The sequence below is a fragment of the Mobula hypostoma genome, chromosome 4 (assembly GCF_963921235.1).
Source record: "Mobula hypostoma chromosome 4, sMobHyp1.1, whole genome shotgun sequence".
In the NCBI taxonomy this organism is placed as follows: Eukaryota; Metazoa; Chordata; class Chondrichthyes; order Myliobatiformes; family Myliobatidae; genus Mobula; species Mobula hypostoma.
In genome coordinates this window covers 75799872-75824936 of record NC_086100.1, presented here as the reverse complement: position 1 = coordinate 75824936, position 25065 = coordinate 75799872, and the positions used below count along the sequence as shown (strand labels likewise).

At 39.4% G+C, this 25065-nt stretch overlaps 1 protein-coding gene across 2 annotated transcripts in view; it reads left to right on the top strand.

The window, feature by feature from the left end:
- Positions 1–25065, top strand: part of ppp2r3a (protein phosphatase 2, regulatory subunit B'', alpha) — a 356154-nt gene that overhangs the window by 9648 nt on the left and 321441 nt on the right. For both annotated transcript variants that reach the window (XM_063046036.1, XM_063046037.1), the window contains exon 2: positions 6592–6741. The gene's annotated coding sequence lies outside the window, so the exon portion shown is untranslated. The remainder of the gene's footprint in view (positions 1–6591; positions 6742–25065) is intronic.

Genomic DNA, 25065 nt, shown 5'->3' with positions numbered 1-25065 from the left:
TATGTAAATTAGGAAACGAGATGTCGTGTTACGTGTTTTTTTTCTGTAAAGTTCAACCTTTGAATTAATTTCACAAATAACTTAAGATGTATTGTTAAAATTGGTGGCAAAAATTGTGGCATCGGGCTTTCCCCCCGTTTCAGAATTGACTTGCAGCAAGAGGTTCCAGACCTTAATTGCACTGTCATCTAATCAAGAATGAAGAACGATGACAGTTTCTATAGAACGGGGTTAATTTTCATGTCCCATTCTAATCAGTCAACAGAATCATATAATTTTTGAACTCACTACAATGTTTTCATAACCTTAGATAATGAGATATAATGACAAGAGACATTGAAAGCATGGAAAGCCAGTACCTTTTTCCCAGGGTGGAAATAGCTAAATCGAGGGGGCATAATTTTAAAGTGATTGTAAGGAAGTATAGGGAGGCTGCAGAGTTAAGTTCTTTTGCACAGAAAACTGTGGGTGTGTGGAAACACCCTGCTAGGGGTGGTGGTAGAGACCAGGTACATCAGGGATATTTAAGAAAATCTTAGATGAGTACATGGATAATAGGGAAAGAGTGAAGGGTATGATTGATCGTACAGTAGGTTTGAAGGTCAGCAAAACACTTTGGCTGCACTGTGCTGTGATGTTCTGTGTTATATGTTCTATCTTGTAAAGTTAAAGCCATAAGGAAATTTAGTTTTTTGGTTGTTTTGGTTTTACACAATAGGAGTTTAAAATGTTTAAAAGGAAATTTAAGTAGTTATTTTAGCAGAATTGGTCTTTCCCTCCAGTAAAATCCAATCTTTCCCAAAAGTGTTTACACAATGGTTACAATTTCACTGAAGTGTGAACTTCTAGTATTTTCCCATCTCCACCCTTCTATGAAGAATGTGGCAATTGTTTCCTGTCTTTTCCTGATACACACATACACATCCTCAAACAGATATCAGTGATAAGGAATAGGACACTACATTAATTGTTCCTTTCATGCAATAGTTCTTAACCTGGGGTTCACAGACCCTAGATTCCAGGGGGTCTGTGAACTTGGATGGGAAAAAGAATTAACATCTTTATTTTCACTAACCTCTAACTGAAAGTTAGCATTTCTGTCGATTATGAATATAGGCAACAAACCACAGTAGCATTAGCAGTACCTGTGACTTTATCACCAATAGAAATCATAGGTATTTTCATATCACATTACAGTTGTTACAAATATCTCAAAATATCATTTACAGCACACCAATCACTACTTCAAAATTACAGTAGTTACTAGACCTGCTGCTAGATCAGATGTGATCACAGTCTTCCTGTCTGCAGACACTTGTGTGATGTAGCTGGCCAACTATCGGGCTGCCCTGCATCTAGTAGTTGCTCAGCCACCAAACGGTGAAGTCATGTGTTCTCACATTTGTGACACAGTCATCTCCGTTGCTCTCCGATATTCCCTATCTACAATTGCTTGTTGATCAATGCATAGAAGGAGGAGAGTCATTTTTATTGTTTAACTTTTGCAAAACTGGATAGTTCAAATAAGAATTCTTAACTCTACACAGAGCCACGTGACTCCATGCACACAAGTAGCCAAATTCCAGGAAAGATTACTGCTGTAATCCTTATGTCTATCCAAGTATCTAAAGCCATTAAAAGTGTTAAAACATTGGATAAGTTGTAAAACTTACAATTTAAAAACGTTTGTACTTACTTGGCATACAAATTTCTTGAATATCTTACATTTCACTTAATTGACATGCAGATTGTTTATTTATTTGCAAATTTATCAAACAAGTAACAAAACTGCTTTTCAATATGATTGGTTTCTTTTGTAATCCTGTGTACTTTATTTTCTGTGTTTATATACATTATTTGAGAAAGGGTCCATAGGCTTCATCAGACTGCCAAAGGAGTCCATGGCATAAAAAAGGTTAAGAACCCCTGCATTAGTGGGTCTGAGATGTTGTGGTAATATGTTGCCATGAACAGCAAATATTGTTTCCTGGTGGATCAGCAATAAAACCTTTTACTAGGTTGTTTAACTTGTTGTACACAAAATATTATACTCAGACACCTGGAAATCTTGGCACTGGTTTCTCATTGAGTGCAAGTGATTAAAAAGCACGGAACTCTTGTGAAATTAGAAATACTCAATGCTTGTCTATATTTACTGGCATGGTCGACCATATCTTTAGTTAAACTCCATGATGATCAGAAGTTCATTCAAATTTATGTCGCAAAAGGAAGCTATTTGCCATCATGTTCATAATACCGCAGGGAAAAAAATGTGCTTTAGGCTATTCCCACTTGCCAGCTCTTGATCCGAAGGCTGCAGCATTTCAAATCCTCGTCCAGGTGATTTCTAAGAGCCTTTGGACTTTCAAGAACATTTGAGATGATGTGCTTCAAACTCCAGATATTCATTGAAGCAAAAAATTAGGGAAGTTTAAACTGCAAGAATGCATCTAATCAATAGAACAGAAAAGTGTGAATATAATCCAGAGAGGTTTTGATAAGGTGCATTTGGGATATGGTAATACTCATGTAAGTCACTTGCACATTGAGATTAATTTTTGGTCTGCAATAGATCCTACTCTTCATGATCATCTTTCCTTTAAATATCTGTAAAACATCTAAATGTTTTCTTGATTTTTCCTCCTAATAATTATTCGTGTTCCCTCTTCCCCTTCCTAATTTTCTTGATTAATTCCATATTCATTGTGGCTTTCTGTTGGTTTGAATTCCTAGTATACATTCAAGATTTTTGTTTTATGCCTTATCTGATCCAATAGGCTCCTCAACATTCGGTATGGTCATTTAGGAATTTTACTTTACTTATCACAAAATCATATCTGATCCAATTTTCAACCTTGAAAAATCTTGAATTCTTTCCACTTCTTGTTCCTGATGTATCCACAAGTAGCAACCTTTGATGCACCTTGCTACAGTATGTATTAACGTATATCTCTTGATCTTAAGCAAGTCAAAAATATTTGTTCCTGATCTATTAATATCCATTGCACCATTGTGATAAAATTTAACTAAATTATGATTGCAATAATAAATTTCAAAGATTTCAAAGGTACATATAATGTCAGAGAAATGTATACAATATACATCCTGAATTACTTTTACTTTGCAACCATCCACGAAAACAGAGGAGTGTTCCAAAGAATGAATGACAGTTAAATATTATAACCCCAAAGCCCCCCAGCTACCCCCTCCCATGTGTAAGCATCAGCAAAGCAACAATCCCCCCTCCCCCACCAGCAAAAAAAGCATTGGCACCTCCCACCGAGCACTCAAGTGTGCAGAAAAACATCAATAAAGACACAGACTTGCTGTACCCCAAAGTCTACTTGTTCACCCAGTAATTTGACATACCACAAGCTCTCTCTCTCCTGGATAAGGGAAAAAGAGATGTCCCCATTTCACAGCAAGAGGGGAAACATCACAAACAACTCACTGATTTACTATGTTATAAGTCAGTTACGTCACATTTCCGAGCTCTGTGCCCAAAGAACTTGGGTCTCTGGGCACACAGCCAGAGATCTTCCATCTCCCACGATTTCCCCACTGAAATCCCGGAACTCCAAAGGCGAGCTAATCTTCTAGGCTGCGTCCTTGGCATATCAAATAACGGACAGTCATGAGACCCCGAGATCAGGTCCCATTCCCGCAAAGAATCGAAGTCAGCATGTAACTACAGGTCAGGGTCTTCAAAAGAACCCTGAAAGGGAAAAATAGAGATATTAAAGATAGAAATAGAGCTGTTTCTGAAGATGCAAGCAAATGAGTCGCCGTTAGGCGCCATTGTCTCTCCTAAACTCCGATTAACACCAATTATAAAATACATAAGGTAGAAAGCCATCTGTACACATATGTAATGCAAACATAAGGATTCAATTTGATACCTCTCAATTGTCCTACAGTCACAGGTTAAAAGTCTATGAGGGGAACTTCTTCACAGAGTGTGGTGAGAATGTGGAATGACTGGCCAGCAGAAGTGGTGTATTCGGGTTTGATTTCAACATTTAAGCAAGGTTTGAATAAGTATAAGGATGGGAAGGGTATCGAGAGCCATGGTCAAGGTGCAGGTCAATGATACTAGGCAGAATAATAGTTTGCTACAGGTCTGATGGAACGACAGGCCTGCTTCTGTGCTGTGTTCTCTATGACTCTAGAGATAACAAAACCCAACATGGAATTTACATGTTAGAGATAAATATTAAATTCTCAAAAAGATTTGTTCAGTAAGTCTGGTCCATAACCAGCAAACTATGAACTAAATGAGGTGTTGTTATATAAATATTAAAATCAATCAGAATAGATGAAGAAAAGCTCTCTGTGATACAGAAGTTGCACAGCCACTAGAGCACAGTAGTATTTATGTTCTGCCACTAAATTAATGACATTTAAGTTTAAAATTACTTATAATTAATTAGCTGCTTCAAAACATTGAATGACAAGAGCACTAAGTTGCGCAGCCCTGCCACTGTTAGAATACAGTAACATCAGCAATATCATTGCGGACTTCACCATGATATTCAGCCTTCCTCAAAACGCCATTCTCACCACATCATAAGATCCATATCCATGTCTTCCATAGCCACATGCGTACTCTTACAGGAACTGCACTTAAGCAATTTTAATACTTTCTCATCTGCAGCTCCATTTCATCCTTCTCCTTTTTTAGTCCTTAATTAAAAACATTATTCTTATTTTCTGGATGGACGGGTTACAAGCTTAACAATTCAGGTACCTGTACCAGAGAGCTTGAGTGGAAAATCACAATCTTCATTCTACTTAATTGGAATCCCCAATTCTCCTTCCTGTTCTATATTTCATTGAAAGTGAATCATGGTACAATAACATTTGAAGATTCTACTTCTAGTTAAAAGTCCTTGCAGTTTAAATCTTGCTGTGCCTGTTACCTTGGAATGCTCAGGGATAGCCATGAACTGTGCAATATTAGCGAATTAGCTAGATTGGAAAAACATGTTTGTTTCAGAAAGTAATTTAGCTTCATGCTTTTTTTTTAGTTCTTGTTTTCTCTAGTGATTAAATTCCAGCATGATGTTAGGTAGCCTAATGAAAGAAAAACTATTTATCTCTGTAATTTAGAACCTTGCCATAACTACTATAATGGACACCACTTATGTTCCTTCTCTTTGTTAAATGTGGGTTGCCAAATACATTTAAATTGAAACAGCTTTTATTAAGTGAAATGCGCCATAGCCTGTTTTACAGGACAAAGACATAATAAATGATATTAGAATAAGCACTTAAACATTAACATTGTGCATGAATCATTGTGTATTTCTGTTACTGCTAGCATCTTTCACTGCAAGTTAATAATATGTTCTACAAATTATTCCAAAAGCTATCCAAATTAATAATTTAGAACTACTCAAATGCTTTATTTAAAGACTTCAACTTAAAGCAATAAGCAAAAAGAGGTAGGGAGACTGAGGGACTGAAGCAGGGAAGAGATTGGAGTGAGGGAGTTTTTGATAGAGAGAGGAGAAATAAGGAAGAGGATAAGGAAAAGATCATGAGTGTGCTTGCTGAGTTTGCAACAGAGCCTGATCTCCAGTCATCTTGCCAGTGAACCATGGCATTACTCCTTCAAGACCATCTGGTAGCTAGAGTGCAATAGCTATACCGGATTTTTATAAAATCACACACAGTCATCTTCTATTGAAATAGACATGATCATTACAGCCCACAATGTTGTGCCAACCTTATAACTTACTCTATGATCAATCTAAACCTTCCCTCACACGGAGCCTCATCCATGTGCCGATACAGAAGAGAACCAAGCTGTTGCTGACTGTGAGGGACTACCTAAGAAAGAATAAGTGAAATATTATTTATTACCATCTCCCCACTACTATGAACCATTTGATTCAGAAATCTTGTTTTGGATGGGCTGTTTTGATGTAACAAAGGATAAACGCTGCATCTGGTATTGTACAGGCTCAGCAAAGGGCAGGAATGTCATAAATTTAGTGAGTGAATTCAACCTGCAGTAACTTGTGAGGTCTACAACAATTGACTGTAAAAGAGGGTAAACAACAGCCAGGCATTGGGAAAATAGTGTTAAGCCTCATCACCTAATTTCCTCACAGTTTCTCTATCTGGCTACTCATTTTTCTCTCTCTCTCTCTCTGAAGGGATACAGATAAAAGGGATTCAGTTTAGCAATGATATCTATTGTCATGTCAACAGTCATATTCCAGACTCACATATGAGAATGTCCACTTGCCAGCTCTCTGGGAATAGTCCTCCTGTATAAGCCCCTGTTCTATCCGCAGAGGAAAGAAACAAACTAAAAATGTCTTTAGTAAGTGATCATATCGATCAATTTTACTCCCTGATGTAATTAGTGACCATGTTGTTGGCCAGTAAAAGATTTTCCACCAAGATTGGCCTCCCTTAATATAGTATATTATTTATTTTAAATTACTGTTGTTTCCTGTAATTTTCTATGAGCCTCTTTGCTGTACAAAGCTCTGATTAAGTGACGTAGATTCTGTTGTAGAAATTTCTTGAATATTTTGGCTTTTGATTTTTGATATAACTGGAGATTTTTCTTCCTAAAAGGTTCCTGAAAGGGCAATGGTCCCAGCAACTGTAGAAGGTTCCCTGGAGAACAGCTCACTGTCTGAGCTCAATGTGGACTAAATACAAGCTATGTTTCTTTGATTCACCTCTGCGCAATCATTAAACTTCAGTCTTTGACAGATAAGGAAGGTAAGTAAAACATTTTTGTGCAACTCTTTGTCCCAGAAATGTTCATCTTTCATAAGACACAAATTGCTTAGGCTATCCTGTGCTCATGCAGCGTACCCATCTGAAACTGACCTTGAGTCATTGGGAGTTAAACACTTTGCTTTGTACTATTTCAAAATGTTTTTGTGCGTCGTTGCTCAATGTCCTCAGACATATAAAAGCTACTCCCCTGGTCTTTAAGGATAATCAGTGAAGGGATGAATGAAGTTTTGATTTTCTTCCTCACCTGAATATGGAGATAGAAGAGGCAAAAATGTTTATCTCACTCTATACTCAGTAGTTCCACTACTTCTCCTTACATCACATTTTGATCAACAGGATTGATCTGTAAGTGGCAATCTGTTAAAACCAAGTCCTACAGAAAGATTATATAATTCAATGTATTCTGATTTTGGATTTTAGCTTCTTGTAGACTGAATACAGTCTTAAAATAGCTAATAGATATCACATTTTATTTTGGCACACTGAACATTTTCATGCACGTACTGTTGGAATGCATCTTATGAATTTCATGGATTCCTTCCTCAAAATCATTGCATTTGTATTGTTTCCCTTCTATGATATGAATACAAGGAAGGAGAATGACAGTATCAAAATGGTGTCAAAGTTGATTTGATGTGGTTGATTCCATAATTCCCTGAAACTAAAATTGAAGATGCCTGGCAGAACTGACAAAGAAAACGTCACCCCTATATAAAAAAAAGTTGCTGAACTGAGCAAATCGTAGGGAGATTGATTGAATTTGAAGTAATGCAATTTCGGCTGTAGTCAATAAGATTTTGGCAATCTCAGCTTTGTATTGTTTGCAGCATCTTTGAGGTCCACAAATATGGGAAATGAAACTGCTGTACAAACCAGTTGCTGCCAGGTATAGCTGCATTAAATTGGACAATTGAACTATTACTTGGAAATGAAATAAGCAGACCAGGGCAAAATGCAGGACATTGAAGGGGAAGAAGGCCTTCCAGCAACATGTCATACCAACTAGGAATGTGCAGAGTTACTCTTCTTTCTTTCAGCAACTGAAATGCATGAAAAATCTGAATTCACGTAAAAATGCCCTGATTGTAATTTGCCAGCTGCTACAGCTACAATTGCAACTCAAAAAAACAAACATTACAGGCTGTCAAGGTAACCGTGACGATGAACGTTTATGTGTTGGATTTCTTCCATGTTAGCATAGTAAATATTCACTTCATCTGGCAGTTTGCTCTCAATTGTTGTATAAGGGAGATTATTGGTGTCATCTGTTCAATGATTTCCTTTGGATTCCATCTTCTTTTACCAGTCCAACATCACAAGGTTTTGCAGATGTTCTTAACTTTTCCATAGAAGCAGAGGGAATTGAAGCAAGAGCAAACCACTTAGAAGCAGGCCAGAAAGAAGTGATATAGCATCAAAAGATGTAAAACCTTTGTGGATAGAATTGTGAAACTGAAAAAAATAACGTCCCTGATGAATGTTATAAAAAGGCCTCTGATCAGTAGCCAGGGATGATGGCAGAGCAATGGCTGGAGTTTCTGGGAGTACATTTCTGGCTGACAAGGGAAGACAAAGACAACCTTATCAGCTATGGCTGCCTCATTCTTCCTTTAGAATATTTCTTCTTTGGGACAAATCTATCATGTGCCTTCCGAATTGATCCCAGAAACTCCAGCCATTGCTGTTCTGCTGTCATCCCTGCTAATATGCCCTTGCAATCAACTTTGGCCAGCCCCTCTCCCATGCCTCTGTAATTCCCTTTACTCCACTGTAATACTGGTACATCTGATTTTAGTTTCTCCCTCTCAAAGTGCAGGGTGAATTCTATCATATTATGATCACTGCCTCGTAAGGGTTTCTTTACTCATTATGCTCCTAGGGAGAAAAGAAAAACAGATCAGCACAGAAAAAAATGAGCTGATGGGCCAGTTTCTGTGCTGTAGTGCTCTATAATTCTATGAGTTCTCTTGCCCTGGAACCACCTGCCATTCAGCTGCTCCTGCCTCTACCTTATCGTAGACCTTTTCTTATGTTTCCACTGAAATCTCTGCCTGCTGGCTCTCTCCAATTTTTCAAACATGTTGACCTCCAATTGCTCTCTGTACTGATAAAAGATTAACTGTTTCTCTCCACAGAAACTGCCCAAGTATTTGAGTATTTTCATTTATTATTTGATATATTCAGTATCCACATTATATTGATTTTCTAGTATCTGTTAACCCTGCCATCTTAGCCAACAGGTATCCTTTCATCAATATTTCTCAAACTGTTTATCTGCCCGTTAGAAGGCTGTTGTTTAAGAGCATATGCAGCGCAGAAGCTGTCTCTGCATTTCCTCCATGACAACATTGACCAAAATACTTCACTAAATGGAAATAGCTTAGGGATATAATAAGTGCTAATGAATTACATACATTTTCTTTCTTTGAGCAAAGTGATGCGAGTGTTGTGAATTTGGGAATGCTAGAGGCAGGTACTCTAAGTACCTGCCCCTACCATATTCTACAGAGTATGACATTTGAAGATGCAAACACTGGCCTCGAATGTTCACACTAAATTCCATGTAGTCCTTCAGGGCTTTGTTCCTGGTGTTAACATACAAGACTATCTGCTCGCACTTGCTTTTACTCATGTGTGAAAAGATCTCCTGGAAGCCCAATGGAGAAAGAATGTTTATCCTCTGGAGCTTCCACAAGCCTTGGATAATCCTTACTATAAAACCCACTGATAAGGTGGGGGGGCGCTGTCGTAGTCTGGCGTACTGACTTCTACCTCGCTGAGGCACAGCGACAACTCCTCTTATTTACCCCTCAATCATGACCCCACTAAGGAGCATCAGGCCATTGTCTCCCAGACCATCACCAACCTTATCAGCTCTGGGGATCTCCCATCCACTGCCACCAACCTCAAAGTTCCTAGACCCCGCACTTCCCATTTCTACCTCGTACCCAAGATCCACAAACCTGCCAGTCCAGGTAGACCCATTGTCTCAGCTTGCTCCTGCCCCATCGAACTCATTTCTGCATACCTTGACACGGTTTTATCCCCCTTCGTTCAATCACTTCCCACCTATGTTCGTGACACTTCTCACGCTCTGAATTTTTTCAATGACTTTAAGTTCCCTGGCCACCCACCCCCCACCTTATTTTCACCATGGATGTCCAGTCCCTATATACCTCCATCCCCCACCAGGAAGGTCTCAAAGCTCTCCGCTTCTTTTTGGATTCCAGACCTAACCAGTTCCCCTCCACCACCACTCTCCTCCGTCTAGCAGAATTAGTCCTTACTCTTAATAATTTCTCCTTTGGTTCCTCCCACTTCCTCCAAATTAAAGGTGTAGCCATGGGCACCTGTATGAGTCCCAGCTATGCCTGTCTTTTTGTTGGCTTTGTGGAATAGTCCATGTTCCTAGCCTATACTGGTATCCATCCCCCACTTTTCCTTCACTACATCAACGACTGCATTGGCGCTGCTTCCTGCACGTATGCTGAGCTCATTGACTTCATTAACTTTGCCACCATCTTTCATCCTGCCCTCAAATTTACCTGGTCCATTTCCGACAACTCCCTCCCCTTGTCCATTCGTCCCCACCATCCCTTCCCACTGATCTCCCTCCTGGCACTTATCCTCGAAGTGGAACAAGTGCTACACCCGCCCTTACACTTCCTCCCTTACCACCATTCAGGGCCCCAGACAGTCCTTCCAGGTGAGGCCACACTTCACCTGTGAGTCGGCTGGTGTGATATACTGCGTCCGGTGCTCCTGATGCGGCCTTCTATATATTGGTGAGACCCGACGCAGGCTGGATGACCGTTTCGCTGAACACCTATGTTCTGTCCACCAGAGGAAGCAGGAACTCCCAGTGGCCATACATTTTAATTCCGCATCCCATTCCCATTCTGATATGTCAATCCATGGCCTCCTCTACTGTCAAGATGAAGCCACACTCAGGTTGGAAGAACAACACCTTATTTTCCGTCTGGGTAGCCTCCAACCTGATAGCATGAACATTGATTTCTCTAACTTCCGTTAATGCCCCTCCTACCCTTCTTACCCCATCCCTTATTTATTTATTTATTTATTTATTTATTATTTTCTCTTTTCCCCTCCTCCTTTTTCCCCTCTCTCTTTTTTCTCTCTCACAATCACTCCTTACCTGTTCTCCATCTTCCTCTGGGCTCCCCTCCCCCTCACTTTCTCGCTAGGCCTCCCGTCTCATGATCCTCTCCCTTCTCCAGCTCTGTATCCCTTTTGCCAATCAACTTTCCAGCTCTTAGCTTCATCCCTCCTCCTCCTGTCTTCTCCTATCATTTCGGAACTCCCCCTCCCACTTTCAAATCTCTTACTATCTCTTCTTTCGGTTAGTCCTGACAAAGGGTCTCGGCCCGAAACGTCAACTGTACGTCTTCCTATAGATGCTGCCTGGCTGCTGCGTTCACCAGCATTTTGCGTGTGTGGCTTGGATTTCCAGCATCTGCAGATTTCCTCGTGTTTGAGCCTTGGATCCTGTTGTTTTCAATTCAGTGTCATTCACGGGCACAGCAAACCACTTACTTATGAGGAGCAGCTCACTCTAAAGAGTGCCATCTGACTTTCAGTAGTGCTATCCACCTAGTACATTGACTTCCATGGAAGTGTCAAACAAATGTACTAAGTGGTAACTCTCTTAGATGCCGGGATCATTATCATTTAGTCACCAGAACTAAGCTGCCTCTATCACAATGCAGGGTGTGAGGAGTTGTTGGGTAGTGCCCATATTAATTGAAAAGAGATGTTTACAGAGAGAGAGGTGAGTGCCTGGAATGCACCGCCTGGGTGACGATAGAGGCAGAAACATTAGAAACTTTTAAGAGACATTCGAATCTGTGGAAAATGGAAGGATATGGACACTGTGTGGGCAGAAGAGATTAGTTTAGTTAACCATTTAATGATTAATTTAATTGGTTCAGCACAACATTGCGTGCCAAAGGGTGTGTTCCTGTTCTGTACTGTTCTACATTCCATGTTCTTGCTACTAGACCTTGAAAGCCTATGCTGAGCGCTTTCAATCTTGTCCTCTCATGATTCAATGAAATAGAGAAGGAAACATTGCCAGGCATGTTAAATAGCACAAGAGGTGGTCTGGATGCACACAAGTTAACAGCAGGTTTAGGCACAGCTAGCTTGCACTGAGTGAATAACAATAGCTTCATCAAGTGAGCAGGGAGGGAGATGCAAAGCTGTGTCCTATGTCTCATAGAAACCTACTCACAGCTTCTAATGGGTTGCCACTGGCAGGCAAGAGAAGGGTCAGTTTCTTACTGCTTTTTGCAGGTGACAAGAAGATATCAGCAATTTCAGCCTGTTGACTCTACATAGGAACATAGAAAAACTACAGCACAATACAGGCCCTTCGGCCCACAATGCCATGCCGAACATGTACTACCTGATGTGTTAAACAGGATAATATTTCAGCAGATCAGTGCCCTCCAGCCGTTTGTTCCTCACTGAACTGCAGCAGAATACAGCACCTCAAATTGACCGCATTGTTGTGTTTTAGGAATAATAAGTGGGTGTACGTAGCTGCTGTGTTGTCTCTGTGCTGTGCTTCAAAATGTATTGTGTGCCATTAATTTGGAGCAGCAAGGGAGCCAGATGGGATCCTTGGGGTCAAAGATCTCGAGAAGGCTTGGCCAGCAATTATGTGTTACTGCTCTGTAGCTATCTAGTCCTATTTATTTCTTCAAGTTCCGTCTTCATCTAAGTCTATGGGATCAGCAGACTAAATTGACCACTCCCCTGTTGCTGAGCACTCTCAGGGTATAGCTGGACATGGTTCCGACGGGAAAAGGATTCTCAGCCTGATCTTCCAACATGCTGAAGTCAAGACAGAGAGTAGCTCACATATTAGAGTCAGGGTCCACCATAAACACAGCCTGAACATTGCTGGAAGACATTGTAAAAGGATTTATGCAGCAAAGCCAAAGGTGTCAAGGGTCTGCAGGTTATCCTGATCTAAATGATATTTAATGTGGGTTATACAGGTGCAGCTAATTACACTGAGTGGCACAATGGCATAGTGATTAGTGCAATTGCTTTACAGCACCGGCATCACCATTTGTGGCTTGATTCCCAATCACTGTCTGTAAGAATTTTATACGTTCTTCCTGTGACCTCACAGGATTCCTCTGGGCGCCCTGGATTACATTCACAGTTAGGTTAGTGAGTTGTGGGCATGCTGTATTGGTGCTGGACGTGTGGCGAGACTTCCGAGCTGCCCAGCATAATCCTCAGACTGTGTTGGTTGTTGATGCAGAATGACACATTTCACTGTATGCTTTGGTATTTCAATGTACATGGAGCAAACTCTAATCTCTAATCTCTAATGGACACATCCAGTGTAAATCGCCAGGACTTCCAGTATATTTTAAACAAATTCAAGAGACCTTTACTGTAGATCTTTCTCTTTATATGAACAGGGCCTGCTGTCTTGGCTGAAGGAGCTTTAGAGGCAGGTGGCTGTCAAAGCTTCTGAGGAACCTTTCAAACAAGTCCAGCAGAGGTGTCTTCAGTGTCCTTACAATATTACACTCTCAGTCAAAATCATTCTAGCAGATTATCAGGTCACTGGCATTTTTGTGCCCAGAACTTTCTGTGTAAAACTGGCATGTCCTACACTACAATAGGATTTGCACTTCACAAGTACTTGAGTCAGTTTCCTGGCGGAGAAAGATATTGTGTTCTCTTAGACTGGGCTCCTTTCTTCAGATTTGTCAGCGTCAGTTACTTAATTGGCTGTTATGCATTTTGGGATGCCTGAATATTGGTTTAGCCTGCTTGCAGTAAATTAGCAAGATATTCCAAGTTTCACCACAGAAAGTGATAAATGTGTGCCTGTCAACATCTCACACTGTGAGTCGATAAAACAACTTGCTTCTGTTGAAAGGATATGTTATGTAAAGCCTCTTTTATCATTTCAAGTGTCTTAAATTTTTTAAATACTTAAAACCTAGTTTCAGATTGTAACAGTTTGTGTTTGTATTCTGGATACATTAAGGTCATATACAGTATGCTAATCAAGTTGCTTGGATTTCCTGCATATGCAGATTTTGTCTTGTTTATGCTAATCATTAAACAGACTGTGAAGTTATATGAATGTTTTGGACCAGGAGAAAATAAGTAACAGGTTAGAGTTATAGAAAAGTACAGCACAGAAACAAGCCCTTTGGCCCATCTAGCCGGTGATGAACCATTGAAAAGGCCTACTCCTAAGCAGCCTAAGTAGCAGTTATCAGGAAACAGTCATGACTTGCATACTTGGATGTGCAGCCTGTGACAGTGATCTCTCACAGGGGCAGCTTTCTTTAGATTTGCCGTAAGCAAATAGAACAGTACAGCACAGGGCAGGCTAGTTGGCTCACAAGCTTGTGCTGACCTTGATGCCAATAAAATGTCCTCCTCATGCATGTCATCCATATCCCTCCATTCCCTTCACATTTGTGTGTCTATATAAAATCCTCTTAAACACCAAAAAGACTACCTGATTCCCTGCTAGCCTATTCCAGGCATCAACCACTCTCTGCGTAAAAACCTTGCCCCTCACATCACCTTTAAAATGCCCCCTCTAACCTGAAGAGCATGACCTCTAGAGCTAGGAAGTTCTACACTGGAGAAAAGATTATCACTGTCTACTCCGTCATCTTTATCCATATTTTGCTCAGGTTTTCCTTTGTAACACAGTTAGCACTGATTCCTCTCAGTTACATCTTGCTAAACCTACTGTGGGACTTCTTTGGACTTCTGTAAAGTCTTCATTTGATTCCAACAGCAAGGCTGTTCTCATATCTTCATTTCTGAAGCTTTAGTTCTGAGATACAAAACCAAACCCAGAAGTTCGTAAGTTGAATGTTATGCTGTCACTGAATAACTACATCTGTGAATCATAAATGCCAGGGATAAATTGTCATTGTCTTCTGCTCAGGAAGGTGAACCTTGGCTTCTTGATTACGTATAAAAGGAGTTTGAAGGTTATTATTATTGTGCAATAAGTCACACAATATACATGCATGGAATCAAAGCATGCAATTAAGCTCATCAGATCACTAGAAGAAACTATACCTCACTACCTGTACTAAGCTTTAAGACAACAGATGGTAATTTTTAAAATAAACCACATTTATTCTATACCAATCTTATTCACTCCTGTCTTACATTCAACACATGAAAGCCTACTGGAAAGGATACTGAATAATCAGATCGTGTAGCACAAATATCCTGTTACAAATTGAAACTGACCAAAATTGGTCATTGAAATCACCTTAGCCAACACTGATTTATTTGTAGACGTTAGTCCACATTTTCCATGTGAGTCAATTCAATCTGAGAATAAGTCTGACACTCCAAAGTGGAAAATAACTAGATACCCATGACGTTGGAACTCTGCCTATTTTACATCACTCATTGGGAGAAGAAGATAGCATTAGAGGAATTCAACCCGAGGAAAGTTCACAGAAGCACTAATTTGAAGGTGGAGGCGGCTTGGATGCTAATTCTTGGAATTGGGGCCTGCAAGGAAGCCATTCATAAACACATGAATGTAAAGTGGACATTTAACACAAAATTATAATCCATTTTTAATATGACTGTCAGCTTTATCATAGTATGGAACTTAAACTTCCTTATCACTCACATCAGAAACCACCTTTTATCTGTAGCACAAAACAAATTGACAACGGTGTCATTTTACAAATGATGAAAGAAATGTTACTCTTTAGACAAGTTTCTGTGCAGAGTATTGTTCACTTTTGGAGTATTCATAACAGTCATAAAAGGCAGCTCAAGTTTTGAAGTCTTTTATTTTGCAGTGAACAACATGCTGCTGTGTTATGTGCCATTCAATGCATTTGTTGCTTGAACAGAGGTTTTCATTGTTCTCTGGATGAAGCGTGAGATTGAGATTCTTTGCTGAACTGGAATAAAAACCAAATTCAAGCAGGAATAAAGGAAGAAAAGAACAAAGACTTTTCTTCATGTACTACAGTTTCACTGCCTAGCTTTATCAGATGGCAGATGATAATATCTTGTCTTCAAGGACAGGACAACATTAACAAAATTGCAGAGAAGATGAAAGTTCAAGTCATTATTATATCACATTGTTGTACCCAACGAAGCAAAGCTGATATTTTAAATATCAGATAACACATAACGAAGTTTTTAAATGGTCAAAATGCCATGAACTTTCATCACTAATGATAGAGCTAAGGCCCACAACAATGGGTAAACCTGCACCGAGACCACAATCGATCATTGAATGGATGCCAGAGGGGACAAACAGACACTTTAATGAAAATTGCTGGAACTGTAATAGCCTGATAATGATTGTGCCAGAACAGTTGGATTCTTTAAATTACAAAGTGTATCCAAGTTGTACAAGTGACTTACTTGGCAATACGTGTATCCCTTTTGTGGCACTCTCTGATATCCATAGATGTTGGTGAGGTCATGGAAATTTAAAGCTCCAAGTTTCAATAAAACTTGTGACTTGCTCAGAAAATATTTCCTAAATCTATTTCTTCCCTATTTTAAAAATATACAAGTGAATCTTAAAAATCTGGGAAAATCCAATATTATTTCTGGGCTAGCTTCAGGTCCACCTACAAAAAAATCTTTATAACATAAGCTTTTGTGTCAAAAGCCGAAGGAATGAGTTTTCTGAGAGGGGAGAAAATCTGCAGATGCTGGAAATCCAAGCAATTCCAGTCCTGCCGAAGGGTTTCGGCCCAAAACATCAACTGTACTTTTCTCCATAGATGCTGCGTGCCCTGCTGAGTTTCTCTAGCCTTTTGTGTGTGTGTTTCTGAGAAGAGAATGGAGAACTACAGTATTTACGCTAAAAATTAGGCTGACAACTGACGATACTCTGGCATCAGGACATTATCACCATTGGCTCATTGGTGGTACAGTATTCCGAGTCACCAGGTTTTGGTCTGGGCACCTTTTTCAGATACTGTAGCTCCAGAAAGATATTAGAGAACCAGTATGAAATACATTGTCATCAATTCCAATTATAGTGGTGTGGAGGAGGGACCTCTTAAACCTTGGCTAAAGCTTATTTAAGAGAAGTTTTCTGAATATTAAAAACACCTACTGAAAAAATATGTAATGGCTTCATCATGTTTCCTCCAGAAATTGGCCAAACATTCTGTTGTGTGGAATTTCCATCTTTATTCTGTCAGGAGCTGTGGGCTTCAGAGGCAAGACCAGCACTTGCCACTCATACAGTAAACATGTGAAAGTATACAGATGCTGGAAATCCAAAGCAACACACACAAAATGCTGAAGGAGCTCAGCAAGTCAGGCAGCATCTATAGAAATGAATAGACTGCCAATGTTTCGGACCGAGGCTCTTCTTCAGGAATGAGAAGGAAAGGGAAAAGACGCCAGAATTGAAAAAGAGGGGGAGGGGAAGGAGGGCAGCTAGAAGGTGATAGGTGAAGCCCGTTGGATGGGAAAGGTCAAGGGCTGGAGATGAAAGAATCTGATATTGAAGAGAGTGAACAGTAGGAGAAAGAGGAGGCGATGGGGTCCCGGGGGAAGTAATGCACAGGTGAGAGAGGTAAAATATCAGAGTGGGGAATAGAGGAAGATGGTAGGGTGGATAAAGTTTGTTTACCGGAAGATGAAATCGATATTCATGCAGTCAGGTTGGAGGCTACCCAGACGGATTATAAACTTCTGCTCCTCCACCCCAAGGAGAGCACAAGATAAGGCCATTGACTGACTTGAGGAGATGTCCACTCATGTCAACTTGAGGAGATGTTGAACCACTACAATCCATGTAGAAAATTAGTGAATGCATCAAATGAATAAATACTGTAATGATGTAGAATATTGATTTATGATCAGCATAGAAATATAATGGACAAAAAGAAAAGATATACTGCTGTAAGCACCCAGCACCTTGAAGAATGCTAGCAGCTGAAAGTCGTACTTCCACCAATTAACTTTCACTGTTCTCCAACCTAAATTAGTCAAGTCCCTCGTGCTCTCATAAAGCTAACAAACCACCAGACATAGAGTGACCTCCACAAACCAAAGAGTAATTGTATTAAAAGACCTCTTAACCTTTAAATGAATGGTATGGAGGATATATGGGCAAAGTTTAGAGAGTAGGTTACTTAATAATCTTATCAACAAATGAATTGTTCACAGAGAATTATTGCAGGAAAACTACAAATCTAGAACCTCACGTAGATCCAAAAAAAAATGCAACAACGTAATAAGTCTATATATATTTGATATTCTTTATACTCGGCTCATTTTTTGGATAGCTATTTCCATGGGGAATCGTAATGGAAAGTTCACAAAATTTGAAGAAATTTTATTGAATTATTGAAAAGCTGAGATATCCTGATGTGGTCCTTGGGGAAAGAAGTGTACTTAAAATTGAGCTGTGATTTCATTTTTCTTGACTTCCTTTACATTTCCCTTGAGGGGGGTGTAATGTGGAATAATATCAACAATGAATTTATTAATCTTTAGCAGATGCAGAAGAGTCTTGTACTAACACATTCATGCTTTCATTGTTAGCAAGGTGCAGCATGGTTTAAATGTACTTAGGTTATCATGGCTATAAAATAATTCATCATTAACAATGAGATTCAGTGCTATTTGCACTGTTAGACACGAATGTACGTGGCAATTAGCTCCAAATTGCCTAATGATGCTACTGGTTTATGAATGGAGGTGAAAATGGCACCAGCTGATAAAGCCATTCCTTCCTGGCATAAATCCAAAAATTCATGTGGATCATATTCTTTATTTTTATGTATCTTTTTGTTCATTTCAAAATAGATGTAACAACCTATAAGAGTTATAAGGAAAGATTAAATAGGTTAGGATTGTATTCCTTAGAAAGTAGACAATTGAGAGGAGAGTTGATCAAGGTATACAAAGTTATGAGGGGTATAGATAGGGTAAATGCAAGCAGGCTTTTTCCACTGAGGTCGGGTGGGACTACAACCAGAGATCATGGGTTAAGGGTGAAAGATGAGAAGTTTAAGAGGAAATTGAGGGGAAATTTCTTCACTCAGAGGGTCATGAGATTGTGGAATGAGCTGCCAGGCATGCAGAGCTATGGTCCCGATGCAGGTCAATGGGAGTAGGCAATTTAAATGGTTTATGGTTTTGGCACTCAGTAGATGGGGCAAAGGGCCTATTCTGCGCTGTACTTCTCAGTTACTCTAGGACTCCATAACCTGGGGCAGTAATAAGTGAATCATTTCTATCATCATAATAAATCTAAGAAACAAAGAAGCTCAGCTGTATTAAACAACTACAGGTATATCTCAATAACCACTACCAGTGCTAGCCTTCACATGCATGTATAAAGAGCAGAAAGGAAGTTGCATATTGTAAAGAATTAGGTAATAGAGAGAAAACTTTGAGTCCGTTCAGTTATGGAATTTCTATTAGTGACTAATGACAAGCCTATCAGAATCAATTGTATCTAACAGTAACATCTGGTGCACACAAATGAGAATTCAGAAACTGCTGTTCCATTGGAAATGCAATTATAAACTTATCTTATTCAGTCAATAGAATAGGTCAACTGACAAAAACCTCAAACATTGACAGAAAACTATGACCGCCAAAACCTTCAAAAATATTATATCTTATTATATGAGAAAAAGTTATCCCATAACCATCTATCTGCCTCTGGGGTAAAAAAGGTTATTTTATGTCTGATGTTTAATTCTCTTAAATAATTATTTTCAAATTTTATAATGTTGAATATACGAAGTAATTTAGGTCTATTTTTGATACTTTAGCTGCCATCAAATCTACTGAATATGTTTCAGGGTCAGTTAAGTTGTCAGTTAACAAATGGAAATACTTACTTCATGTCTTGATGCCTGTGTATTTGCATGTATTTCAATGTATTCGCATCTTCTTTTGTTTGAAGACATTACTTTGTGGGGCACCAACAACCGTCAAAAGCCATGAGTGATAGCAACAGGTATCAGAAAAAAGAAATCTGTGGAATAGATATCTATGGATATTTGAGGACATCTTTCTTTGTCAGTCAAGAGGATTATTCTTTACTAATTACTGTATTACCAGGGAACTCCTTTTTTTTCATTTCTTTCCTTCTTTCTGCCTTTCTCTTTCTCACCTCCATCCTGCAACCTAAACATAAACAGTAGACTATTGTCTCATTCCACTTGCTCCTTATATTTCCTTTGGTACAAGTTGCCAAGTTATATTCACTTCAGAATCAGGTTTACTATCACCAGCATGTGTCACAAAATTTGTTAACTTAGCAGCAGCAGTTCAATGTGCTACATGATATAGAAGATTTAAAAAATCAAACAATCAATCAATCAATCAATTACAGTATACCTATATTGAATAGATTAAAAGTCATGCAAAAACAGAAATAATATATATTAATAAAGTGAGATAGTGTTCATGGATTCAATGTCCATTTAGGAATCGGATGGCAGAGGGAAAGAAACTGTTCCTGAATTGCTGAGTGTGTGCCTTCAGGCTTCTGTACATCTGCCTGATGGTAACAGTGAGAAAAGGGCATGCCCTAGGTGCTGGGGGTTATTAATAATGCCTTTCTGAGACACTGCTCCTTGAAGATGTCCTGTGTACTTTGTAAAGTACTTCACCTTAGTGCTCAGGGATCAAAATAAAAACTAATTTCAATCTTTAAAATAAGCATTGCATTTCAGAAGTATTTATTAAATAAATAATGAAACACACTTATATATAAATATCTCAAATATTTCCATTTAATAAACACCTCTCTGTTTGTTATATCATTGTATGTATTGATGGCACAAATAGAAATGTCAGCTTTCTGTTCTGTAGCACTCCCAGCTTGGATTCTCATTAATACCACCTTTTGGCTTTCTCCTTAAGATAGATGCATCTTTGCTCTGTACCACTTCCTAAACTAAAGAGTAAAAGAACACCATTTGAAACTGTTCAAGATCTAAAAGCCAATATTAACATATCATTTGATAAGTCATAAACAAGAACAACTTGCTTCTAATCACCTCCCTTGATCAGACAAATTCAGGCAGATGTACCCCATTTGGATAACAGAATGATCAATGACTGGAAATGATTGTCAGGAGAAAATAGCTTGTAGAACAACATGCCTTCATTAAAGAAACATATGAATGAAGTAAGAGGAGTAAGTAGTATTCCAGAAATCTGGGATTAAGTGCCCTGACCTTGTGATGCCCCGTCTAAAATTGGGAACGCATGATGTTGGAATTTAAAGGCGTAAAATTGCTTTTAGATTTGGTCTTAGCATCAATGAGAAGTTTACATCTGTGTATGTTAGTAGTACTGCAGTCCATAGTACCACTAATCTCACATTCCACTGGTCTCCAATGTTGGTCCACAGTCTTGCAAAATCCCTGCACGCTTCCAGATGCCACTTAGTGGCTCTGACTAAAATGCATCAGGTATCTTTGCCCTGCCTCACTTGGTATGAAATATCATATATCAAAACTGTACTACTTTTATAAGTATAAAAGAAAGGATGGAAAGGTAATAATTTAAACCACATAGTTTTTCCCTTTCCATAGACATGAGACAAGCTGCAACAATTCTTGAGAAACTTCAAGCAATGATAGGCTTAGTTATAGAGTCATAGTGTAGTATAGTATAGAAATCATGGTGGTGAGGGCTGTGCCATCAAGGGATTGGGGTACATTACTCCAAAAATTATCTCCAATTCAATGGCTGGTTAAGAGGCTTTAGCCTTGCTCCTCCAGTTAGACTTATATCCAGTTAAGAACACTCTCACTTTGGCCAGACCAACAATGTTTAGGGAATGTGAGAGGTATTAGACAGACAATCTCTGAATCACGTATCAGACATGTTCATAGTTGTAAAACAATGGAGGCTTTCATGAGATAATAATCTTGTTGAGATACTGTGCAGCAAAAGTGCATAGAAGCAGGTCATTTGGCCCATCATGTCTATGCCAACCATGATGTTCTATCTGTACCAATCCAACTTCCATGCACTTATTCCATAGACCTCTATATCTTGCTAATACAGATATCTCTGAAATGTTGCTACTGTTTCTGCCTCCATCACCTCCTCTGGCAGCTCATTCCGGGTACCAAATACCCTTTATGTGAAAAATGTACCCCTCAAAAATTCCTCAGACGTCCTTTAAGTCTCCTCCCTCTCACTTTAAACCTCCAGTTTTAGACTCCCTAATATGGGAAACAGGTTTTTGGCTATCTACTCTATTCATGTCTCTCATAATTTTGTAATACATCTATCATGTCACCTGCAAACACAAAGAAATCTGCAGATGCTGGAAATTCAAGCAACACACATAAAAAATGTTGGTGAACGCAGCAGGCCAGGCAGCATCTATAGGAAGAAATACAGTCGAAGTTTCGGGCTGAGACGCTTTGTCAGGACTAAATGAAAGAAGAGCTAGTAAGAGATTTGAAAGTGGGAGGGGAAGGGGAAGATCTTAAATGATAGGAGAAGACAGGAGGGGGAGGGATGGAGCTAAGAGCTGGAAAGTTGATTGGCAAAAGGGATATGAGGCTGGAGAAGGGAGAGGATCATGGGACGGGAGGCCTAGGGAGAAAGAAAGGGGGAGGGGAGCCCATAAGATGGGCAAGGGGTATAGTTGGAGGGATAGAGGGAGAAAAAAGAGAGAGAGAAAAAAAATAATAAATAAATTTCCATTCTGATATGTCTATCCACGGCCTCCTCTACTGTCAAGATGAAGTCACACTCAGGTTAGAGGAACAACACCTTATATTCCGTCTGGGTAGCCTCCAACTTGATGGCATGAATATTGACTTCTCTAACTTCCGTTAATGCCCCACCTCCCCTTCGTACCCCATCCCTTATTTATTTATTTATTTATTTATTTATTTATTTATTTATTTATTCTCTCCCTTTCATGTCACCTGTCTGCCTTCTTTGTGCCAGGAAAAACAGACCCAGCCTATCCAATCTCTCTTTCTAACTCAAGCCCTCCAATCCAAGCAACATTCTTTCTGCACCCTCCCCAACTTATCAGGTCTTTCCTGTAGGTGCGATGACCAGGACTGTATTAGATGCTCCAAGAGCTGCCTAATCAATGTTTTATGAAATTTTAATATTCTTTCCCAACTCTTATATTCAATGCTTTAGCTGATGAAGGTAAGAATGCTGTGCATCTTCCTCATCACCCTGTCTATATGTGATGCCACTTTTGAGGAATTATGTATTTGTAACTTTAGGTGTCACAATACCGAGGGTCTTGCTATTCAGTGTATACATCTTACCCTGGGTTTAACCTCAAAAAATCCATCACTCTGCACGTAATTGAGTTAAATTCCAGAATCAAAATCAGGTTAGATAAAAGCAAGTTGTTTTGTTACAGTGTTAGATATAATAATTACTATATATTACAAATTAAATTAGCATTCCAAATACAAATCACAAGCATATTCATGTGTTCATGGACCATTCAGAAATCAGATGACGGGGCAGAATAAATTGTTTCTAAAACACGGAGTGTGAAGCTTCAGGCTCCTGTACCTCCACCCTGATGGCAGTAAAGTGAAGGAGGGATGAGCCAGATGGTGAGGGTCTTCAATGATGGAAGCTACCTTCTTGACGCACTGTCTCTAGAACAAGTCCTTGATAGAGAGGAGGGTTGTGAATGTAATGGAACTGGCTGAGTCTACAGCCCTCTGCAGCCTCTTGTAATCCTCTACATTGGAGGCTCCATACCATGCATCTGTAGAAATTTAGAAGAGTCTTTCGTGACAAATCAAATCTCCTCAAGCTCCTAATGAGTTAGAGCCACTGGTGAGCCTTCTTTGAGATAGCTTCAATGTGTTGGGCCCAGGATAGATCCTTTGAGATGTCAACAGGCATGACTTTGAAGCTGCACACCCCTTTCCAGTGCTGACTCCTCGCTGATATTCTCCTCAGTGGGAGACAACACTACCCGACTTCCACTTCCTGAAGTCCACAATCAGTTCCTTGGTCTTGCTGACATTGTGTGCAAGGTTGTTGTTTTGCTGTTGTCTAACTGCTCCAAAGAGTGGAGGTTACCATGCCTATCCTTAAAGGGACCTTCTCTATATAGCTACCCTTTCACTCTCAGTAAATGTATAGAACTGTTTACGATTCTCCTTCTTCTTACCTGACAGGTCTATCTCATAGCTCCTTTTTCCCCTTATTTCCTTATGTGGATTTTGTTATCTCTTATATCCTTCAAGGGACTTTCTCGATCCCAGATACCAACATTTGATTATGCTTTCTTCATTTTTCTTAATTAGATCCTCAATATTTGTCCACAACTAAGTTCTCTATTCTTGCCAATCTTGCATGACCTGGGCCCTGACCTTTACATGTCTCACTTTTAAAAGCCTCCCACTTGTCAGACACGCCATTACTTGCAAACATCCTCTCCAAATCAATTTTTGAGAGATGCCATTGAAATTAGCCTTCCCAAGTTCAACATTTTAATTTAAGGATCAGTTCTAAACTATTCCTTGAAACTAATAGAATTATGGTGACTGGTCCCATAGTGCTCTCACAACGTGGCATCAACCATTGTCCCAGTTTCATTTCCAAAGAGGAGGTCAGTTGCAACTATTTCTCTTGTCGAGCCATTGACATGCAGTATTGCTTCAGAAAGCTTTCCTGGTCGCAGTTAACAAATTCAGTGCAATCTAATCCCTTAGCACTAAGGCACTCCCTGTCAATAACAAGGAAGTTAAAGTCACCTACCAACACAACTCAATTAATCTTACATCTATATGTGATTTCTCTACATATATATTCCTCTGTTTTTTGTTGTTCTACAGCACAATCCCACCAAAGTTATTCCCATGTTTAATTTTGAGCTCCACCCATATAGTTTCTCTCGGATTCCTCCTGGATAGTGCTAAGATATTCCCCCTAATCAATATTGTAGCTCCATGCTCTCTCTCTTCCATGTTGGTCATGCCAAAAGCATTGGCACTCTGGAACAATGAGCTGCCAATTCTACCCATTCCTCAAGTATGTTTCCATAATATTTATCATATCACAATCCCATGTGCTGTTCTATGTTCTATGTTCAACTGCCTTATTTGTAAGGCTTCTTGCATTAAAGTAATTGAGGTCTAGTCTTTCACCCTTCTGTGTTTCCTGTCCCACCACGCCTGGCTTGCCTGTCAGACTTGCTTGCTTTAACCTCAATACTTGCTTCAACTTTTTTCATATGTTGTTCTACTACTTTGGATCCCAATCCCTGCCAGACTAATTTAAACCATCCAGAACTAACAAACT